Here is an 8,053-nt window from a genome sequence, read left to right on the forward strand (position 1 = left end):
TTTTGTCTAGTATTTCATTTCTGAGACTCTCATGAACTGGTCAAAACTGTATGCCGTTATTGCATATTTAAATAAATAGGATATTGATTACTCAGGCAGTAATAGAAAAATGGAAAAATAGCAAAGGAAATCAGAAACAAGTTTATAAACAGCACAGAGATATTATTTGAACTTTATGCTTTGTTACCTCATCATATTTGTTTATTTCACAATAAAGGAATAGAACAGCCGGTTAAACAATTTCCTCTGAGGCAATCTAAGCACATAAGTAAGGTAGGGAGCTGAGAGCCTTCAACTTCATATTATATGAAAAAAATGTGTGTGTTTTATCCAGTTTGACTCTAATGAAGGAACAGATTTTGCTCACTTTGGCTCCTTTCCTCCATAACCTCATCTGCTTCTCAGAAAGTCTTAATTGGTGTGCAGTTCAAATAGCACAGAGCAAGGACTCGGTGAGCTTGTGGTTTCTATCATAGGAGAGGGGTCGCAAATGCCAGCTTGTTTTTCACGAGTAGAATACAGATCAACTCCCTCTTTCCTTGATGAATTTGAGGTCATTCCATAAGTGAATAAATCAACAAATGAATAAATGAGTGGAGAATAAATATGGACAGAGTTGCTCAATGTCTTGCCAGTGTTCCGTTCAGGTTCCCATCCGGCCAACCTTAATTCATCCAGGAGCCGGTGAGCTACTCACAAAGCTAAGAGGGAGTCCTGCCACCAGATGTCCGAGGTCTGAGGTGGGGACGGACTGAGCAATCACAGCGGAGTGGGACGAGTAGCACATTTGAGGAACATGCAGGGATCTGGGGGGCGAAGAAGGGCATCTGAGTGCCTGGTTGGGTTTGAGAGTGTGGGTGGTAAGGGAAGGCTTTGCAGGGAGGCTCACATAGCATCATTCAGAGATCTGAGTAGTCTTCCCAAGGACTGGTAGCCTTCTAGACAGAGGGAACAATGCCTGCCGTGACAAAGAAGCAGGAGTGGTCCCAGAGGGAATCACAGGCATTTCTGCTGCTTTTCATTCATTTGTGCAGATTCAGATTTCCATCCAGCATCTATCTCCTTTTTGTTCTGCCTAAAGAGCTTTCTTTAGCATCCATGGAGTGTAGGGATGGATGATTGTGGTGAATTCTCTCAGCTTCGGTCTGTCTGAAAAAGTCTTATTTTCACCTTCAGATTTGAAATATATTTTGGGGGTATTGACATCTTTTTTTCTATCTTTTGGTACTTTAAATAAGTTTATCCATTGCCTCTTGGCTTGCACGGATTTTCACAGGAAAATTCTTATTTGTGTTCCTGTGTATATAATGTATCTATTTCATTTGGCTGCTCTTAAGATTTTCTTTTTAGTCCTGGTTTTCTGTAAATTTTTTTTAAAAAAATGAGCCTTGGGGTTGTTTCCTTCATGTTCATTTTGCTTGAGGTTTATCAAGCTTCTTGGATCTGGAAGTCTATTGCTTTCATCAAGTCTGAAAATATTTTGGTCATTGCTTCTTCAAGTATTTTTTAATTCCCCTCCTTTCCTATCCTGAATTCCCAAGCACGTTGGACTTCTGGTATTTTTCCACAGATCACCAGTACCCCTGTACATTGTCTTTCAGCTTTTCTTCTCTCTGCTTTATTTTGGATAGTTTCCAATTCACTGATGCTTCTTCAGTGCTTTTCAATCTAGTGAATTTAAAGGTTTTTTCTGATATTGTAGTTTCCATCTCGGTAAGTTCCATTTAATTCTTTTTGTATCTTCCATTTCTCTCATCATGTTCATGTTTTCTTCTTACCTTCTCAAACACATAGAGCATATTTAGGGCACCTGTTTTGACACCCCTCTCTCTTAACTACATCATCCCTGCTGTGTCTTGCTCTGTTTCTATTGGTTGATCTTTCCCCTGGGTATGGATCGTAGTTTCCTCCTTCTTTGTGAGCCTGGCTGCTTCAGATCCGATGATGACACTCTGAATTTACATTGTTGCATTTTAGCTTTTGCTGTGTTTCTTTAAATGTGTTGGACTTTGTTCTGGCATGCAGTTAAATTACTTGGAAGCTGTTTGATTCTTTCAAGTGTTGTTTTTAAGATTTGTTAGATCACTTCCAAATCTGCCTTTGGTTGAGGTTATTTGAGCTCTATTACTAAGGCAAAACCCTTCTGAGGACTCGGCCTTATGTCCTGTATATTACTCGGCTTTTTTTGTTGTGGTTCATGGAAGCATTCAACCTACTGTTTTCCAGTGTTTTCTTCACTGGACTTGGGTAGTTTCCTCTCAAGCATGCAATGGGGCTTCTTTACGGATTTCTGGAGCTCTTTCTCAATCTGTCTGTCTCCCTCCCTCCAGCACTTCCTTCTCCAGTACTCTGCTCTGTATATTCTACAGAAAAAGAACTGAAAGAACTCCAATCCTGTCCTCTCCATTCCAGTGAGAATTCTGGGCTTCATGGAAACTGTCTTCCGGCAATATGGTGGGGCAGTGGTAGGTCCCATTTAGTTTCTTTTCCTTCATGCATTGCCTATGATTCAATGTCTGAAAACAATTGTGTCCTATATATATATATTTGGTTTTCTAATTTTTTTAAAAGAAAAATCCAGTTTCTGTCTTCCATGTGGTTAGAAACATTGTTTTTCTTAAAACTCTTTTTTCATTATGGAAAATTTCAAACATACATACAATTAGATAGAATGACATAATGAATCCCTGTGTACCCATCATCTAGCCTTGACAATTATCAACTCATGCCCAGGCTTCTTTCATCTAGACAATGTCCTGCTTCTCCTGGGGAAGATTATTGGGATTTCTTTGAGGCAAATCCCATGCATTTGATAAGTTCATTTGTAAATATTTCAGTATGCATTTCTAAAAGATAAGAGCTCTTTTAAAAGGCATAACCACACCAGCATTATCATGCTTACAAAAAATGAATAACAATTCCTTAATACTGTCAATTACTTAGACAACATAACATTTCATGTTTTCCTAGAGGAGGAGGATGCCTGACCGAAATATTCCCAATGATGATATCCTAGGGTATGGTCATATCTGAACTTGAACTCCCCCCTCTATTTCTAAACCCCTTTCTGTTCAAATTTATCCTTCCCCCAGCAAAGAAATATCCAGGAGCTCCTTCTCTTCCTTTTGTATTTCCCCACCCGATTCAAGCCCCATCTCCTCAACCCCAGGTCCTAGTGCATAGCTGGCAGATGAGTATCTTTAGAGATAAAGGGAACATCGTAAAGTTGCTTCCAGCTGTGACATAATATGGGAGAAAGTTACAGGCAGTTTTAGTAACAAATTGTACTGCTCCCTCTGTATCGCAATTCCAAGTGAGAGAAGAGGATGTAGAAGCATCTCTGAGAGGTCGTGTTATAATTGCTTTGCTTTGCCTGTAATCATAATATTTAATTTATTTTGAAATTTCAAATTGCTCAAAGGAAGTCATGAGACCTTATGTTTATCAAAAGCGGTTATGGGTTTGAAAAGTTGGAGCAGGGCGCCTGGGGGGCTCAGTCGGTTGAGCGACTGCCTTTGGCTCAGGTCATGATCCCAGGGTCCTGGGATCGAGCCCCACATCGGGCTTCCTGCTCAGCGGAGAGCCTGCTTCTCCCTCTCCCACTCCCCCTGCTTGTGTTCCCTCTCTCGCTGTGTCTCTCTCTCTCAAATAAATAAATAAAATCTTTAAAAAAAAAAAAAAAAAGAAAAGTTGGAGCAACACCAATTCATATCAAGCAAAATCGCCCGCCCCCTTTCTAATATAAACCAAGACTGGCCTTCTTACGTGTGATTTCAGGGGAACAAAAATGGTTTCACCTCTTCCTCATCCACTCTCCACTCCCAAGCGTCCTCACCCGCTCTTGGACACTTGAAATCTTCTGCGTTTGGGAAAAAGACCACAGGTAAAAAGAAGCGACTTTTAAAAACAGTGTTACTGATAATACAATTCACGTTCCGTACAACTGACCCATTGAAAGTGTATAACTCAGTGGTTTTTAGTATATTCGCAGATACACTACAACCATCGCCTCAGTCGATTTTAGAACATTCTCATGATCCAAAAGGAAACCTGAACCCATCAGCAGCTTCACCCCTATTTCCCTCCAGCCCTCCCTGCCCAAGGCAACCACCAATCTACTTCCTGTCTGTATAGATTCGCCGACTCTGGACATTTCATATAAACATAATCATGCAACACGTGATCTTTTGTGACCAGAAAGGGAAATGATTGGCAGTGACTTAAATTCATATTAAGGAGGGAAAGAGTCCTTTCTGTCTCTTTCAATAGGCTTTTGATCAGGGGAGGCATGGACCCTTTTGGTAGTAGGACCTGGCGAGAAGAGGCAAAGCAGAGTGAGCGGAGAGGGGTGGTCCTCACTTCACACTGTTGGCCGGGACAGACCCTGGCTGTCAGCATGGAATGTCAAAGCTTCCAGATGATCATTCAGTTGCTGGCATAAAGTGAGAAGGACTTGCTGAAGTGGCCCCACATATGGATGCGGGTAAGTCCCGGTTACTATCTGTCGCATTCATAAATACTGGAAATGAGACTTATAATTAGACCTCACTTAACTGACAGCTCACCTTGATTTCTCGCTGAGCTGCTTACAGTTCCAAAGTGTCCCTTTCCTCTTTGGTGGCTTGTAACGCCAAGCATTGAAACAATGTTGCGCAGGCTATTTGCCCTATCAGGCCAGGTAATGGGGCACCAGGCTGTCATTTTCATCATGAGGAAATAGGTCTTTTGGTGTAATTTTCCTCCAGTAATTAGTCTCTCTGTGATTTTTAGACTTTGTGTCATGTGGTGAATGCAACATGTTCGACAGCATTCCTGCCGAGGAAATATCTTCTATGATGGGTAAGCAAATATCATCTTTCATTAAAAACATCAGAAAAATTTCATCTGAAACTTCTGAACAGCCGGGGGGAGGAAAACTCCTAATGACAACAAAAAGCCTGCTTATGCCAAAATCCACACGAGAGTGGCTTACCGAGCAGGCTGGGGGACATAGCCTTGCCGATCATTCATCAGCCTGTGGGCTCGGGGTCTGCTCTTCTGTGAGCCACGATGCCTTCTGAGACGATCGCTTCCTAGTCACCAAATGGTGTTACTTCACCAGTGGTATATGTAGCAAATTAGAACACTTCCCTAAGCCAGGAGTTTGATAAATCAGGTTTGTGCTCTACAGATCCTTATTTCCCTTCTGCCTTTTCCTATGTAGGTCCACACCTCTTCAGAAGCATCTCAAGATCTTTACAGAATGAAGCAGTGAAAAAAATGATCACCTCCTTCTCTTTGGTGAATGAGATAAAAATCTTGATACTCTCCTTCTGGAAGACAGATGATGCTTGAAAGAAAACCTGATTCTGAAAATCTGAGCAAGAAAGCCATAAACTCTTTTGCTGTAAATGAAGGTATAGAGGGATTAAGACTGAATCATGATGGGGATGTGAATGGCTAGAATTCTACAACACTGCTGGTGGGAGAATAGAAAAGTTGGGCTGCTTTGGACTGCTCTTTGGCAGTATCTCAAACCCTATGACACAGAATTCCACTTTCAGATACACACACACACACACACACACACACACACACACGAGAAACAATTGCATACCAACTAAAGACATATGTAAGAAGGTTCCTACTAGCTTTCTCACAATGGCAAGAAACTGGAAGCAAACCAAATGTCCATCAACAGGAGAAAGGATGAATAAATTGTGGCATTCATACAATGGAGTACAACACAGCAATAAGAAGAACAAACCACGGAGACACACAACAATATAAATGAAAAATGAATCTGGCATGATTTTGAGTCAAAAAAGCTTAAAACAACCAAGCCCATACTAGATGGTTCAATTTAGGCGATTGTGAGTGAGCACTAGTAACCACTGATGGTAGAAGTCAGATGTGTTTACCTCGAGGGGAGGGCAGTATTGACTGGGGGAAGGCCATATGGGAACCTTCTGGTGGGGGGCTGGCATTATTCTACAGTCTTGATTTGTGTGGTGGTCACATGGTGTATTCACGTGTAAAAATTTACTAGTTTTTATCTGTACGATTCGTGTTCTCTACTATAAATATACATGCAGAGTCTAGCTATAAAAGGATATATTACAAAGATGGGGCTAGAAGAGATCTGAGAGCTCGTTCCCAGGTGAGACGGGCTTATTTGGTTTGGTCCTTTTGCCCATGCAATGCAGCCATCATGGGTCACTGCTGACTCTCCTCTTCTTTTTGGGTTGCATGAAGTTCACCTACATAGAAAGAAAGAAAACATGTAATGCCTAATCCGATACATCGTCTGAAGTCTGTATTTGAAGTTACGCTGGATGTTCACTACATTTGAAAATAGAGCAACCATACAGAAAAGCACGTTTACTGTTACTTCACTCTCTAGGTTGCCTTAAAAGACAATTTTGAATTTGACACTACTGACCACCTCCCTCTACTTTCACTTCAACATATTTGGAGGATGAGTTCCATGTATCTGTTGGACTTCTAGCCAGGGACCTGAGGGTGAACTTGGACACTGGGGTGAGATATCAGACAGAGCTGCAGGTGTCTTCTGTGATGATGTAACAGAGGAAGCCAGAGAAGTGGGGGAGTGAGGAGGGGAGGGCCAAGGACAGACCCTTGGCAATGAGGCTCCATGTAAGGGAGTGGAGGAGCCAGGATCTCAGGGAGAAACCTGTCTTCACGTGCAGGTCCCTTGATTCCTGGTGCACATTTCTAAAGCTTCCATTCCCAGTTTTTGCTCCTTTCTGTATTTTCTCTCTTCAGAGAGCTCATTTATTTGAATGATGCCAATTTTCTGCTAACATCTTCCACATTCACACTTCCCACCCCGCCTTCACCCCCAGACTTCAGCCCTAAACCTTCTCTCACTCAGTCTACACGTTGGCGGTTCACCACAAAGCATGTATGGAAGGTGTTGGGCTACATAGGGTCAGGTGAAAAGGAACATCTTATGGAAAGCTAAGGATTGAAAATGCGATGAAAGAAGATCCTAGAAGAACTTTGAGGGGCTTAGTTTTGGAAAAGTGAAGGAGAAGAGAAATGATCAATATGGAGACATGTGGAAATAGAAATGTGCCTGCCTGTTTTCCCTCTCATTTGCTGAGTTCTGCCTACAACACAATGTAAGCACTTATGTAGCCTTCACTGTTTACCTCACACTGTGCTATATGCTTATGTATATTATCTCATTTAATTCTCATTAACAGCCCTAAGAGTAGGGTGCTGCCACTAGCCTAACTTTCTAGATGGGAAACTGAAGCATAAATGGTTAAGTAACACACACACACACACACACACACACACACCTGTTTGCACGCCCTCTCGGTAATTCCTGGGGTCTTTCCTTGCCCCTCTGCTTGCACAAACTGTATCTATCACCATGGTCTTGGGATGCTATTTCCTACTTGGTTTCGCAGCCAGGAAGACCATTCCAGGGGGACTGTTTTGCAGATGGTCAAGCAGGTGGAGTTGGGAAGCACCCCGGTCTACTCGGTCCTGACTGCAGTATGAAGAAATAGGGTCAAAGATGGGAAAAGTAAGTTGAGGCTGGAGCTCAGATGGCCTTAAATTCAAGAGCGAGGAGTTGAGATATAATTTAATTGGCTGTGAGGAGACACTGGATGGGCTTCTGATGAGAGGTGAGCTGCAGGGAGACGAGCCTCACAGCTGGCATGGGGTGGGCCCGAGTGGACGAAGGGTGCATGATAGAGGCCAGTAGAGACTTTTGCGATGATCCAGGCGAGGCATCGGCCTGGTAGGATGAGCACAAGGAGAGCAGAAAAGAGAAGGGGGAGCTTCTAGAGAAACAGCTTGGCCCAGAGGTCCTGGTGGGGAATGTATTTATCTGGCTTCCAAGAGAGCTTGTAGAAAAGAATATCTCGTTCATTTAGCACTGAATCAAATCTGGCTTCCCGAGCTGAGCTTTCAGAGGCCCTTTGTGAATGATGGCAGCCCGCTCCATCTTTTCACCTCCCTACTTTGTTCTCCACGATGGGGGGTGGAGGGGGTGGGTGCTGATCTCGCCGTTCCACAGATATGCCATGATGCTGTG

General features: G+C 42.7%; 1 long non-coding RNA gene across 2 annotated transcripts; it reads left to right on the plus strand.

The window, feature by feature from the left end:
- The first annotated feature begins 1,849 nt into the window (after positions 1 to 1,849).
- On the plus strand, positions 1,850 to 7,023 carry LOC145716683 (uncharacterized). Of its 2 annotated transcripts, none has more exons than XR_014139479.1 (3): positions 1,850 to 2,465; positions 3,778 to 4,839; positions 5,204 to 7,023. It is a non-coding gene; the product is annotated as an uncharacterized LOC145716683 (long non-coding RNA). The 2 variants fall into 2 exon arrangements; XR_014139480.1 differs by having other exon boundaries at positions 4,270 to 4,839.
- Positions 7,024 to 8,053: the final 1,030 nt, after the last annotated feature.

Source organism: Leptonychotes weddellii, chromosome 13 (genome assembly GCF_054177405.1).
Source record: "Leptonychotes weddellii isolate Sample4059 chromosome 13, ASM5417740v2, whole genome shotgun sequence".
Lineage (NCBI taxonomy): Eukaryota > Metazoa > Chordata > Mammalia > Carnivora > Phocidae > Leptonychotes > Leptonychotes weddellii.